Below are 14,546 nucleotides of genomic sequence, written 5' to 3' on the forward strand. Positions count from 1 at the left end.
TCATATTCTCTTAGTTTATTGACCTCAATTTATTGGACCACACAGAACCAAGTCTTTATCTACTGGACATATACAGTCATATGAAAAAGTTTGGGCACCCCTATTAATCTTAATCATTTTAGTTCTAAATATTTGGGTGTTTGCAACAGCCATTTCAGTTTGAGCATAGAGAACCACACTGAAAGAGCATGATTTTAGACTTTTCTAAAATCGCTTTTCTTGCTGTCTACTTCTTAATGTTTGGCCTCTCACACGCATGCAGATTCCCCACAGATGCACACGTGTGTTTTACTGCCTAATAAACTCAGCATCCAGGAATTAATGTTGTCAGCCAAATAAGGCCATTTTTATAATCCCAGCCATGTTTTTGTGCTCTTTCTGTTCTTGTTTGATGGTTTTGAACCTTCATCCACTACTTTTACGAAGCCACTGGGGCTTCAATGCTAAGCTCTTCTTCAAGGAAAAAGAGGCGTGCCTTTTCTTTTCTTTTTTTTTGATTCTCATGCCGTACACCCTGATTGGTCCGGCCAGTCCTTGCCATGTACGATTACATCCACCGAGTGCACAAGGCTGCAGAGGCTCAGGGCTGTGTGTGATTACACCTCCTGCTGAAGATCAGGCGCTGAGCTAATTTAGACAAACACACACTGACCCTCAGGCCAAACAGACGTGTAACTATGGCACATCATGAGACTTCGTTTCGATTCAGATTGTCACCTAGCGGTGATGTAAGGGCTGAGACGTGAGCTCTTTCATGCTGGTTTCTCGGTTCACCTTAAACTGGCAGCGTTAGAGAAGAACAGAAGGAACTCTGAGGTCTTTTTGGCCGCTCTGGACGGCTCTGATCAAACGTAGGCCCCGCGCTTCCATTAAATTAAGGCTGAAAGCACTGAAAAGCTTCTCATGTGGTTGATAGCGTGTCTCTTTAACTCATCCTGAGGAGCTCAACTCCAGCTACAAAAGTGTCAGGAGTAATCCAGGCTCTCGCTCGCTGTGATGGATCATGTGGTATGTTTTGAACAGCATCTCTCTTTGGTAATTCTGTTCTACAACTTCAGCAATATGAAGTGCACGTACGTGCATTAAGGGAACCCTTTCAGTCCGAGTCAGAAATGTTCTGAAGAATAAAGTTTGAAGGAAAACGCTTGTAAAGACTGAAATGTTATGTAATTTTAGATCACAAAGATGAGTTAGAGTTAGAGTGATCGTGTATGATCTACAGCTCTGGAAAAAAAATTCACTTCAGTTTCTGAATCAGTTGTTATTTCATCAGTTGAAATAACAAAACAGATGCAGAGCTTTCAGACCTCAAATAATGCAAAGAAAACAAGTTCATAATCAAATAACCCTGATTTTTAATCAGTTTTCCTGCATGTTGGCATGTTCTCCTCCACCAATCTTACACACTGCTTTTGGATAACTTTGGATAACCACTCTTGGTGCAAAAACTCTAGCAGTTCAGCTTGGTTTGATGGCTTGTGATCATCCATCTTCCTCTTGATTATATTCCAGAGGTGTTCAATTTGCTAAAATCAAAGAAATTCATAAATTTTAAGTGGTCTCTTATTTTTTTTTCAGTGCTGTTTATTTTTAAACCCGCTCCCATGTGTTTTTGTTCCGTTACCGCCCACTCCCGCCAAAAATTGCTTCTTTTAAGGACACCGCGGTCCTTATAGGTATTGAATGAATCACATTTAGAGCTTTAAATTTACTGCTGGCAGATTCTTTTAGGTGAAAACAGTGACGGAATAATTCAGGTGAGAAAGACCCAAACGGGCCAAACACATGTTACTGTGGTCCAGCTCCCGCATCGCCTGGATTGATTAAACTTCCGCTCCCGCCAATAACAATTCAGTTCTTCAGTCATGCGCCGCAACATATTCTGACATATTCCCGACCATGCGAAGTCAAATTGAGAGCAATTTTTTTTAAAGAAACTAAGGAGAAACATGCCAACTTCATGTATAAAGGTTGCTACAGTGAAATTAACTAACAAAACACAAAATAAATAAGGCCACAAAATAAGATATTTCACTTCTCTTCATATCTCTGCATTCAAAGTACAGAGTTTTAAAATATGGGGTGATAGATTTACTCTTATCATGCTCTGGATAAAAACGTCTGCCAAAAATAATGTAAAATAAAGATCTTATAAAATCCAGATATGAATCACGTGGTGTGACCAGGTGTAAATGGGGTCTAATCTAAAATATATAAATGCATCTATTTACCTTGTCATAGTTTAATCATGAGAGTTCATAAACCTCTAAAATCTGGAATATTCGAATCTGAGCTGAAAAGTTCTGATTAGTTTTTCTGTCCAATTTGATCTCACACACTTTTAACAGAACCCAAATCTTAACATTAGATTTAGTCTATTAATTCATTGGGTTGGGCATGTCACACCTTTGGCCTTTGTATGTCTTGTGTGTTTCCCTTTCTGTTCCTTCTGTTTCTGTCCTGCATTTTATTCTGTTTTGTTTTTCTTTTATTGTCCTGTTTCTGCCCTAGCCATGAGTGTTGTCACCTTGTGTCTTGTTCGTAACCCTGCCCTCTCGTTTCCATGCCCAGGTGTTCCTTATCCTCCTTGTGTATATAAGCCCTTTTGTCTCAGTGTTCCTTTTGTGTCTTTTTCTGTGAGTGAGTCTTTTGTGTTCCTTCTATGCCGTGGATCAGTTTTGTATGCTTTGTTTTCACCTACTCAGGTTTTTGTGTTTTTTTGTTTCTTGTTTTCTAAGTTTTGTTATATTTTTGAAGTTTTTTAATGTTGTCTTTAATGTTTGCTTTCTGTTTTATTTGCTCTTGTTTCCGTTTTATTTGATTAAAAGTTAAAACCTGCTTTTTGTTCATCGCGTCATCCTTCCTGTGTGACGGTACATTTCTCCACTCTATTTAAAACCCTTTATTGGCTTTCAGTACCTGTTGGATCCTTTTGGAATTTGGTCTGTCCTCTAAAAAGCAGCACAAACAACTTTGTTTTGTTACAGCTTCTTAAGCAGTGAGGTATGTGAGGTATGAGGTATGTGATTGGATATTTTAAACCCCCTTCTCTTTTTAAGGGATTCTACTAAAGTGCATTTGTGTTTAAAAGGGATGCGATGTCTTGAATCACAGCGATATATGAGTGTCTCTTAGTTACATGTCTGTTTTGGCTGTTGCTAAAGCTGAACATCTCGTGATAGTCCTCCTGCTATGTGTGTCTGAGAACAGCAGTGCATTTAGGGACACTGTTTTATTTTTTATTCACTCTTTTTTTATGCACCTGACTGTCACTAAACGTTCTGTCCCATATTACACTTAATCTTCATGGACGTGTTTTTAGAAAGAGATGTTATCTCTCCTCGCGGGGCTCAGGCGTCTGGGAAGAGTCCTAACCTCTCCCTCCCTGGAGGGTCAGCCGAGGTCTCGCTCTGTCTCTTTCTCTGTCCTTGTTGGTCATTCCCAGGCCCTCTCTGATTTACAGAAAGGGCAGCAACTATTACAGAAAGGGCAAAAGCGTCCTCCCAAATGGTCCGTGTCAGAAACCACATTGAAACTGGCCTGCCAAAAGCTGTTAGGAGTTTTAATGTGTAAGCACATTTTGACGTTAGAAGATCTTTTGGCTCATGTATCGTCTCATTTTGGCCGATTTCTCAAATGTTCGTAACCTGCATGTAGCAGGGAGTCACCTTTTTGGCCTTTGGATGAAAATAAAAAAATGTTGAACAACTGCCAGACCGAGATTGTTCAAAAAAACTAAAAAGACAAATATAATACTAAACAAATAAAGCTTTCTGGGTTTCATGTTGTCATGCAGGCCAAGTCAAGGAGAGACAAACTCAGATACCAATCAAACAGTTTATTAACACATGGAAAAGGCTTACAGGGGTAGTCATAGGCAGGCAGGGTCAGTATCAAAATGGCAGCAAAACAAACAAACAAACAACATACCAGAGTGTGCAGGAAAAAAGGATTATACACAGAAACAAGGAAAAAACAACAAAATAAAATGCTTAGAAGGCGATCTAGCAAGCTAGAGTCAATACCCAGCGAGGGAACAAAAAAAATGGGGGTATTTAAACAAGGCAGTCCAGGTGTGATCAATCAGAAGCTCGGCGAGCGTGAATGCTATAACGTCACATTAACAGGAGAGTTTGATGAGTGAGTACGCTGGGAAATGGAATCTTTGTTGTAAAGTTCTAAAGTTGTGAGACCTAAACAGGCAGGCTGACAGTGTCAGGACTGTCAGGACTCTTTTGTCTCATGAATTGTCTCATTTTGACCGATTTCTCAAATGTTCACAACCTGCATGTAGCAGGGAGTCAACTTTTTTGGCCTTTGGATAAAAATAAAAAATATAATAATATAAAAAATATGTTTGAAAAAATGTTGAACAACTGTCAGACCGGGATTGTTAAAAAAAAAAAAAAAAAAAAAAATATATATATATATATATATATATATACTAAAAAAAAAAAAAAAGCTTAGTGGGTTTCATGTTGTCACATAGGCCAAACCAAGGACAGTTAAATGCAGATACCAATCAAACTGTTTATTAATAGAGATAAAAAGGTTTACAGGGGTAGTCATAGGCAGGCAGGGTCAGCATCAAAATGGCAGCAAAACAAACAAACTAACAACATACCAGAGTGTGCAGGAAAAAAAGGTTATACACAGTAAATCCAAAAGGCAGAGAGCAAGGCAAAGAGGAGTACATAAAAATAAGATCGACAATGCTAAACAAACGAGGGCAAAACAAAACAAAAAAGGAAGGGCATAGCAAACCCTTAAAGGTCACCTTCCGCGAAAATCCGATTTTTCTTGTTTTTTGTGGAATACAGTAGGTCTCTCCGAGTTGAATGTGTACACCTGCACATTAAACTGTTTTGCAGCCCCCATTGTCTGCAGGAGCTAAGCAAAGAAATCCCCCCTCCCCCCCTCCGAAAAACGGGTGAATTTTGAATTATCTTTCTGCCTACGTAGGCAGAAACTCACAGACCAGCCCACCTTGGCTCGAGAAACTCCCAGAGGCGGAGCTGAAGCGACGCAACATCACCGCTCATCAGTTAGGAGGTGGGAGGCAGTGAGCGGCAGAGCGGTGGAGGGGCGTCGCAGTGCTCCTAGCCAATCAGAGGAGAGATATTTGCATGCTGTTTGCATGTATGAATATTCATGAGCAAAGCTGGAATCCGGTCATTTTGGACACACCCCTAAAACAGTCCATTAAAAAAGAGCTATACAGAGACACCTGAGCACTTTTTTTTACAAAAACGGCTCACATGTCATTCATTCATACTAGAGACCACAACTAGACATTTTAAAATGAAAGAAAAAACGACGGAAGGTGACCTTTAAAAGAAGATCTAGCAAGCTAGAATTAATACCTGGTGATGGAACACAAACAACAGGGTGGTATATATACAAGGCAGTCCAGATGTGAGCAATCAGAAGCTCGGTGAGTGTGAATGCCATAACGTCACATGAACGGGAGAGTTTGATGAGTGAGTATGCTGGGAAATGGAGTCTTTGTTGTGAAGTTCACAAGTTGTCCTGAGAGTCCCGAGCAGGCAGACTGACAGCGTCAGGACTGACATGTTGGTTACTCCTCTAACTATTAATGCACAGGTAAAACCCAAATCTGAAACTGAGCGTAGAAATTTAGTGCGATTTTCATTTCAAAATATTAAATGTATCAGGACACACCATATTTATGTTTATATTTATTTACAATTTACGGTTAATAAATCACAACTTAAGTCATTTTTGAATAGTAATAACTGAATAATAAATGTATAATAAGTGGTTAAATTCTAGTACACCACCAGTCTCTCCTCACACTGCTTTATGTACTGTAAAAAGCTGAGAAAGGTGAGACGAGTGCTGATTAGAAAACAGAAGGTTATTATTAATACAGATCCCAAAGGAATTGGAGTAACAAGTTCACTTAGTAAACAACAGGGCAGCAATAAGAAGCAACATACCAGAACGTGATGAGCCAGAAGCAGGGTTAAACAAAGAGGAGTACATAAAAATAAGATCGACAATGCTAAACAAACGAGGGCAAAACAAAACAAAAAAGGAAGGGCATAGCAAACCCTTAAAGGTCACCTTCCGCGAAAATCAGATTTTTCTTGTTTTTTGTGGAATACAGTAGGTCTCTCCGAGTTGAATGTGTACACCTGCACATTAAACTGTTTTGCAGCCCCCATTGTCTGCAGGAGCTAAGCAAAGAAATCCCCCCTCCCCCCCTCCGAAAAACGGGTGAATTTTGAATTATCTTTCTGCCTACGTAGGCAGAAACTCACAGACCAGCCCACCTTGGCTCGAGAAACTCCCAGAGGCGGAGCTGAAGTGACGCAACATCACCGCTCATCAGTTAGGAGGTGGGAGGCAGTGAGCGGCAGAGCGGTGGAGGGGCGTCGCAGTGCTCCTAGCCAATCAGAGGAGAGATATATTTATTTACAATTTACGGTTAATAAATCACAACTTAAGTCATTTTTGAATAGTAATAACTGAATAATAAATGTATAATAAGTGGTTAAATTCTAGTACACCACCAGTCTCTCCTCACACTGCTTTATGTACTGTAAAAAGCTGAGAAAGGTGAGACGAGTGCTGATTAGAAAACAGAAGGTTATTATTAATACAGATCCCAAAGGAATTGGAGTAACAAGTTCACTTAGTAAACAACAGGGCAGCAATAAGAAGCAACATACCAGAACGTGATGAGCCAGAAGCAGGGTTAAACAATCAGGAGTAAAGGGATAAGGCAAGAGAGTAGTCAGAGAGGAAAGCAAAGTCTGTAACTAAAGATCAACAGCAGAACTATAGGGCTAGACAAGAAAGTAAACCAAGAGCAGAAAAGGGTCTATAACAACAAGGCAAGAGATCAAGGAAAACATGTTGTAACAGATCTAGTAAACTAGATAATACTCAGCAGAGAACAAAGGGAACAAAGGACTATTTATACAAACACAAACAGAGGTGGGAAATCAGCAATCAGAAAGAGGGAGAGGCTGAACGCTGCAGAGTCACGAGTTTAGCCGAGTCATTGTAGTTCATGAGCTGAAAATGCTGGGAAATGGAGTCTTAACCCTTGTGTGGTGTTCGGGTCTGTGGGACTCGTTTTCATTTTTCATCAAATGATACTAAAAAAATATTTTTTCTAACTCAAACTCATTTTTTGTGAGAAACATATATTAAAACACATTTTCGATAAACACACACTGTACACCCCCCCCACACACACATTTATATTACATACAGTATGTTTGGCCAGGGGCTAATAAACATTGCTACATTTGTAAATTTGAAATTAAACAAGTTTTCTACTCATATCTTGAGTTTAATTCATTTTCTTTTACATTTTATTAAAAAACTAATAAAAAAAAAGAGTAGCACTTTTTGAAAGAAATGTAACATAAGAAAGGTAAAGGGCAAATATTAACCATGTAAGCTGTTTATATTGCTAGCAATTTAGGTGAAGCAAGCAAGGGCGTAGGAGCGGGCTTGATATTGGGGGGGACACATTTGCCAATATGAACCCAAGCCCACCCAATAGTTTCCTAGAACAACATTTGTGGAAATTACTTTTAATTAAAAGTAAATTATTATTATTATTATTATAAGGTGATTTTACAACCTAAACATGTTACTCCACATTACAGTTACTGTTGTTAGAAAAATTATGCATGCAATGTCTGAATTATATACATATGACAAAAATTATCAGTTATCACCTAATATTTAAAATAATATTGTCAATTCTGTCGTATATTTACATTTTCTCCTGCACTCTTATTTTTTTTTCTACTGAGAGCTCTTCTTAAGATGGTGTCCTTTTATGTAAAAGAATGTAACTTTACGTTTCATAGAGATTTTTATAAACGTCAGGATATGTGGTCTTACTGTGAACTACAAATGAACAGAAGTCACGTTACAGCAGTGTTTCTCAACCCAGTTCTTATATATTCTACTGCATATTAACACTGTTCTGCATATTCTACAGCTTCCTCTGGTGGATATACATGATTAATTTAGGCTCCATAGGGGGCTAAAGGATTTTAACAGGTAAACTCAGTAAATGACTGTTTATTAGCTGATCAGGTGGAAAACACTAGTTTAGGGCAGTGATCGGGGTTAAGTAACTGCTTTAAACTACCAACTTAAAGTACTGTACTAAGTTCTGGCTATCCTCTACATCCAGCTTCTAGATAACTAGTTAGCTAAATTAATTTTTGTTCATTATAGCTAAGTCCTGTAATCCTAAATGAAAAAACAGTTTGAAAATGAAAGTGATTAGCTGATCAGGTACAGGGAAACATTACATATATAGTTTATTTTTTTTCTTTATGCCTGACTCCCAATCTAGCTCATTCCAAAGATAAACTAACTCACTCTCACAGCTGCAGTTTATTAATCACAGTGAGTTTAATCTGTGTGCTGATTCAGAGACGTGTATTTTAACCAGCTATCAGAAACATATCATCACAGTTTACGTGGTTAGCCTATCGTTACCTTTTTTTATTTTAGTAAAATCTCCGTATATCCATCTCTGTTTTAAAATCAGCTGAAGCTGCTGCATCCCGATCCCGCTGCTAAATCTCACAGCGAGGGGGCGGGGCTTCCCCAACAGCAAACTGCCTCTGCTCCGCCGCAAAACCAGCAAGCTGATTGGCTGTTTCTACTGAGAGGCGGGACTTAATACCTGAACCAGCTCCGTGATTGGTCCGGTCTGTCTCCTCATTAATCATACAGCTGATCTGAGCGAACTGATGTCATTTTTGGGGGGGACAAATCCAACTGTTTCTAATATTGGGTGGGACATGTCCCACCCATCCCCCCCGGTTCCTACACCTATGGAAGCAAGCATGTGTAAAGAATTTTAATGTAAAATTGCTTAATTATGCTGAATTAAATACAAGTAACAAAGTAAACGAGTAACAAAAATATGAACACCACACAAAGGTTAGGGAGAAAATTGTCCTGAATGGGCAGACTGACAGCATCAGAACTGACAAAAGTGCTGAATTATGCTTGTTAAAATCTTTTCCTAAACCAATTCCACAGTTTTTTGGGGGATATTGTGTAGCAGATGTTCCATTCAAAAGTTGTGCAATTCTTCATCCAATTTCTAAAAAAAACTGACTCTGCTCTGTGAGTGCCGTATTAGTGCTTTATTAGTTGGTGCAGCACTGTTGAGCCTTCTGTCAGCAGTAGGTCTAACAGCTCAGAGATGCCAGGTGGAGCAGCCAGAGTTCATTTAATGAGGGCAGAATTTGCTGGCTGCGTCCCAAACCTTATACTACTACACTAAACAGTCTGTAAAAATAGTGCAACACTGTTAGTACAGCATTCATTAGTATAGCATGTAATACTTTATTGTTGGGGACGCAAAGGTTTGAAAGGACAGGATCCAGATTAAACAAAAAATGAAGCACTAAAACAGTAAAAGCATGATGGGACATCATTGCTGGTTTAACATTGACTGGCTTGACACTGATTTAATAGTGTTTATGGTCAATTTCATACAAATATGTCCCACTTTTTTAAGTTAGGTTACCATTGTTAGTGATACTGATTGATAACACACCTCCAGAGACCATGAAAACTTGTCCACTGATAGTATTTAGACAGTATTGTGCGTATTACTGATTTAATAAGACACAAATAGATGGAGGTGCTAATTGAAGGTATACCACAACTACCCATCCTACATGGAATTTTAGAAAGTGGGTGCTGGAAATGCATAGACTAGACGCAGCAGTGCTGCTGGAGTTCTTAAACACTGTGTGTGCTCAATGTCCACTCTATTATATATTCCTATCTTGTAGGGCCACCTTGTAGATACACTGCCAAGCCAAAAAAAAGGTCTTTAGCTTTGTTTTTAGCTTTGATTGCGGCACGCGTTCACTGTGGCATTGTTTCGATAAACTTCTGCAATGTCACAAGATTTCGCAAAGTCTTCTCCAGCACATCCCAAAGATTCTCAACGAGGTTAAGATCTGGACTCTGTGGTGAACTCTCTCAATCCATGTGTGAAAATGATGATCTCATGCTCCCTGAATCACTCTTTCACAATTCCAGCCCCATAAATCCTGACATTGTTATCCTGGAATATGCTCGTGCCATCAGGGAAGAAAAAATCCATTGGTGGAATAATATTCAGTTAGAGTCACTGACCTCATTCTTTCAGCACATACTGTTGCTGAACCTAGACCTGCAGACCAACTGCAGCATCAACCCCACATCATTTGCTTACTTACATCCAAGTGGAGACTTTTTTTGGCCAGGCAGTGTATAAAGCCAGAGACATAAACTCATCTGTTGCTCTAGTTGTTCATCAGTGTTACAATAGATAATGCCCACAGGATGTTGCTCACAGGATGCAGCCAACAAGATGCTGTTGGTCCTTTAATGCTGCATTTACACAATGTTACACCATTATGAATCACATTTATTATCAATGTGCATCTCGGGTCTGGCGTGTCAAGTCTGGAGGATGTGGTGTGACACATAGTTGAGCTTGACGCAATCCAATCTAATCAGAACAGAGCAGGTGTTTGCCTGATATGTGTCCTCAGTGCAACATATACAACATTTGTTTTGTATTCAACTGTTCCATTGAAGCATGGAGGAAAACTATTATTGCTGTTTCAGGTTCCCTGTGCTTTAAGATACATCTCTGCTAAAATACAGGGACTTGGATTAATACAATAAAGTGTGGAGAAAAGTCGCAGACATAGTTTGGATTTCTGGTAATTTTTGAAAATATTATTACTGTGTATCATATCATAGTGTTATTGAGCTTAATCAGACATTTACAGGCTAATGTTAGATAGATAGATAGATAGATAGATAGATAGATAGATAGATAGATAGATAGATAGATAGATAGATAGATAGATAGATAGATAGATAGATAGATAGATAGATTTTTTACTGACTTACTGAAACACAAAATTGGTTTGGTAATCTCATTGAGCTTTGAACTTCATAGCCAGGTGTATCCAATCATGAGAAAAGGTATTTAAGGTGGCCAATTGCAAGTTGTTCTCCTATTTGAATCTCCTCTGAAGAGTGGCATCATGGGCTCATCAAAACAACTCTCAAATGATCTAGAAACAAAGATTGTTCAACATAGTTGTTCAGGGGAAGGATACAAAAAGTTGTCTCAGAGATTTCACCTGTCAGTTTCCACTGTGAGGAACATAGTAAGGAAATGGAAGACAACAGGGACAGTTCCTGTTAAGCCCAGAAGTGGCAGACCAAGAAAAATATCAGAAAGGCAGAGAAGAAGAATGGTGAGAACAGTCAAGGACAATCCACAGACCACCTCCAAAGAGCTGCAGCATCATCTTGCTGCAGATGGTGTCACTGTGCATCGGTCAACAATACAGCGCATTTTGCACAAGGAGAAGCTGTATGGGAGAGTGATGCGAAAGAAGCCATTTCTGCAAGCACGCCACAAACACAACGCTGTATTGTTGACCGATGCACAGATGCCAACATGAGGCCAGCTGGAAGGGAGAGTGCTTTAATGTCTGTTGAGACAATGGAGCAGTGTACATGCAGCATCAGTCCAGCAGTGATTCCGAAATGTTTAAAAACTCCAGCAGCACTGCTGCTCTATCACTTGTACCAGCAAAAAACACTCTAACGCCTCATATCAGTGCAGTCAATGCAGTGCTGAGACTAATGACCCATATAATACAGTAGCTGTCCTGTACGGTCCTCATTACTGAAGAACAGGGAGAAATGAGGATAAATAATAAATTATACAGTGAAACAGACACGGGACTTCAGTCTACAATTATAGAAACACAACATATGGACAGTAAGTGTAGAAACAAGAAGTTGGTCATAATAATATAAGCCTGTATTTGTCCTCTTCCCATGTATATCTCTCAACCCAGTCCTGAAATCATGTCTGCAGTACCCGTGTTCACGCTGCACTCAGCAGTGTCATTACGTTTCCTGAATTCTCCAGCGTTTACGTTTCGGTTGTGGAGAGCAGACTGTCTCAGGTTGTTGAGTTCGGGGTCATGTTTACTGTTGGCCATGGTTTCTGTGAGCTGCAGGTATTCTGCAGGCTTCCTTCAGACGTCCCGCTCTCGCTCCAGTGGCTTGTCAAAACAATGACGTTTAGAGAGCAGAGAACAGCGAGACTGTAGTAAACTCTCACACCTGAGCGACTGCAGTGACTGCAGTGTCAGAGTACCTGCACGTTCTGTTAACTGTGTACCTTAACAAGATCATTTTTCTCCATGTCCTGCTTTTGTCTGCTTCCTGATGGGGTTATAAATGGAGTAACTGGAGCTCCAGCAATTAGGGAGCATCAATACCACATAGCTTAAGGAGGTTTTTATCTTTTGGCGCTTTAAACAGATATTTTACATCCTGCAAACACTCTATAATCACGCCCTGTGCCTGCTTTGTTTAAACAGAGACTGGGTAGAGCCTATGAATAAATCAGGAATATTATAGTGAAGTGAACTTAGATAAATTTCTGGTATATTGCTATCTTGGCAAAGGAAAACACAGGTGTGCCACTGACTGATTTGAACCCTCACAACCGTCAGACGTTCACTGCTATCTTAGTAATGCACTGCAAACACATACACCCCACTCATTACACACATACACAGGACATACAGCTGAGCACAGAACAATTTGCTGTTCCCCCCTAAATGACATGCTCACGCACCTTCACAGTGTGAATAAGTGGGTCAGTTTCCTCTGCTGAGAAGCACAGCAGTAATGCACCATTAAAATAGCAATCCGTTGTTGAAAAGTTGTTCTCCGTAATGTGTTTATAATGTATCTACCATAATTAGGTTCCTTGTTAGGAGTTTGTGTAACTAAAAAATCTGTGTTGGCAAAATTTACAAATTGCAGTTAAACCCTAGTTGAGGCCAAGCCAACCAGTTGACCTTTAGTTGAAAGGGGTCTACAGAGCAATTCTGCAGGGGGTTTCACCTGAAGATGTTCACAATATTTGCATATTGGGCTTACATGGGTAATCTAACAGGAAAAAAAAGACAAGAAACAAGAATAGTCAAAATACAAAAATAGGACGGCAACGGAAAACAAATGATACAGAGGCAAGGCAAAAAAGTAGTCAAAAATAAAAAAAACAGGTCAGTAATAAAGGCGAAAACAAAGGAAATGCGTTGTAGAAGAGCTAGCTTCTATTTATACTAAACAGAACAGGCGTGAGCAATCAGAAGCTGGGAGAGTGGAAACACCATCACATGATTGGCAGAATCAGGAAAATCCGGTGTGAGTGCATGTTGGGAATGGGAGTCCAGAGCAGGCAGACTAACAGCGTCAGGACTGACATTGGCACAACTTAATTTATTTAGTGGAACCTAAAGGATAGTCAGCAAAACTTTAGGCCAACTAAAAACACAAATTAGATTTTTAAGTTGGTGATATTTAATATTTGAAGTTTCAATACATATGAAAAATTATTGATCTGGGCTAAAGATGTTTAGTTGGCACAACTGCTGTCAAGGTGTGCACAGATTACAGACACTCGCGGATACAGTATAATGGGTTATTTATTAAAATAAAGGGCAGAGAAACAGGTAGTCGTACAGAAACAATTAGAGCACCGGTAAACATAAGCAACGTAGGAATAACAATACCATGAGTGGGAAACAGTCCAGAGTTCAAGCACGAGGAAGCCAGCATCAGAGATAATCCAATAAACGAAAAACGTGAAACAGTCCAGGTCATACACAGAAAAATCCACAATCAGAGATAATCCAAAATCGGCGTTGAGAAAACAAGAGCAAGGTCATACACAGAAATACAAGCACAGTAAGGTAACGCTTTGTAAAGTGGTAGAAACCAGGCAATATGCGGCACCAGTGTATTAGTGAGGCGTCCTTAAATACCCTGGGGTAATCAATACTCTGGGCTTCCTGGCGGAAGCAGGTGAGGTGTCACGTGCGTGGGTGTGTGCGTGATGTCAGCGTGTGGTGCGTTCTGGGTAGTGTAGTTGTTAGGCTGTAAACCTCTGACAACTGCCTGTGGTTTTCTTCAAAACTTAAAAGATTTGGAGTTGGCCTCAAATCTTAAAAATCTAGTGTAGTGAAATTTGGAGTTTTCTCAACTTTTAATTTTTAGTGTGGAAGCATTCAGCATTGCAGTCTAACACTTCCTTCTGTCTGCAGAAGGAACGATGATTTGACGATGAGCGTATCTAGCATACAGCCTTGATCAGAGCTCAAGAACCAGTACAAGCTGCATTACAAACAAGTTTCATACCTGCATTTGCATGAAATACAGCAAGATAAATCACCTTGGCCTGTGCTTTTGTATTGTTGCATTGTTTTTTTCAAGTTGTTTCAAGTTTTTCAAATGATGTTTTCTCTGGTCAATTCACTAAAAAGTAATCTGCTGTGGAGTAATCAGATTTATCATCAATCACTGGGTCCAGTAAAGCTCCGCTGGATTTCTGTTCTCGTGTGAGAGTGAAATGAGGCCAACTACAGCTAAATGTAGAACAGGGAAATCATCATCATCATCGTGGGTGTAGAGCTTTGTTTATTTCTGAGGGC

This window comes from Astyanax mexicanus, chromosome 1 (genome assembly GCF_023375975.1).
Source record: "Astyanax mexicanus isolate ESR-SI-001 chromosome 1, AstMex3_surface, whole genome shotgun sequence".
NCBI classification, from domain to species: Eukaryota; Metazoa; Chordata; class Actinopteri; order Characiformes; family Acestrorhamphidae; genus Astyanax; species Astyanax mexicanus.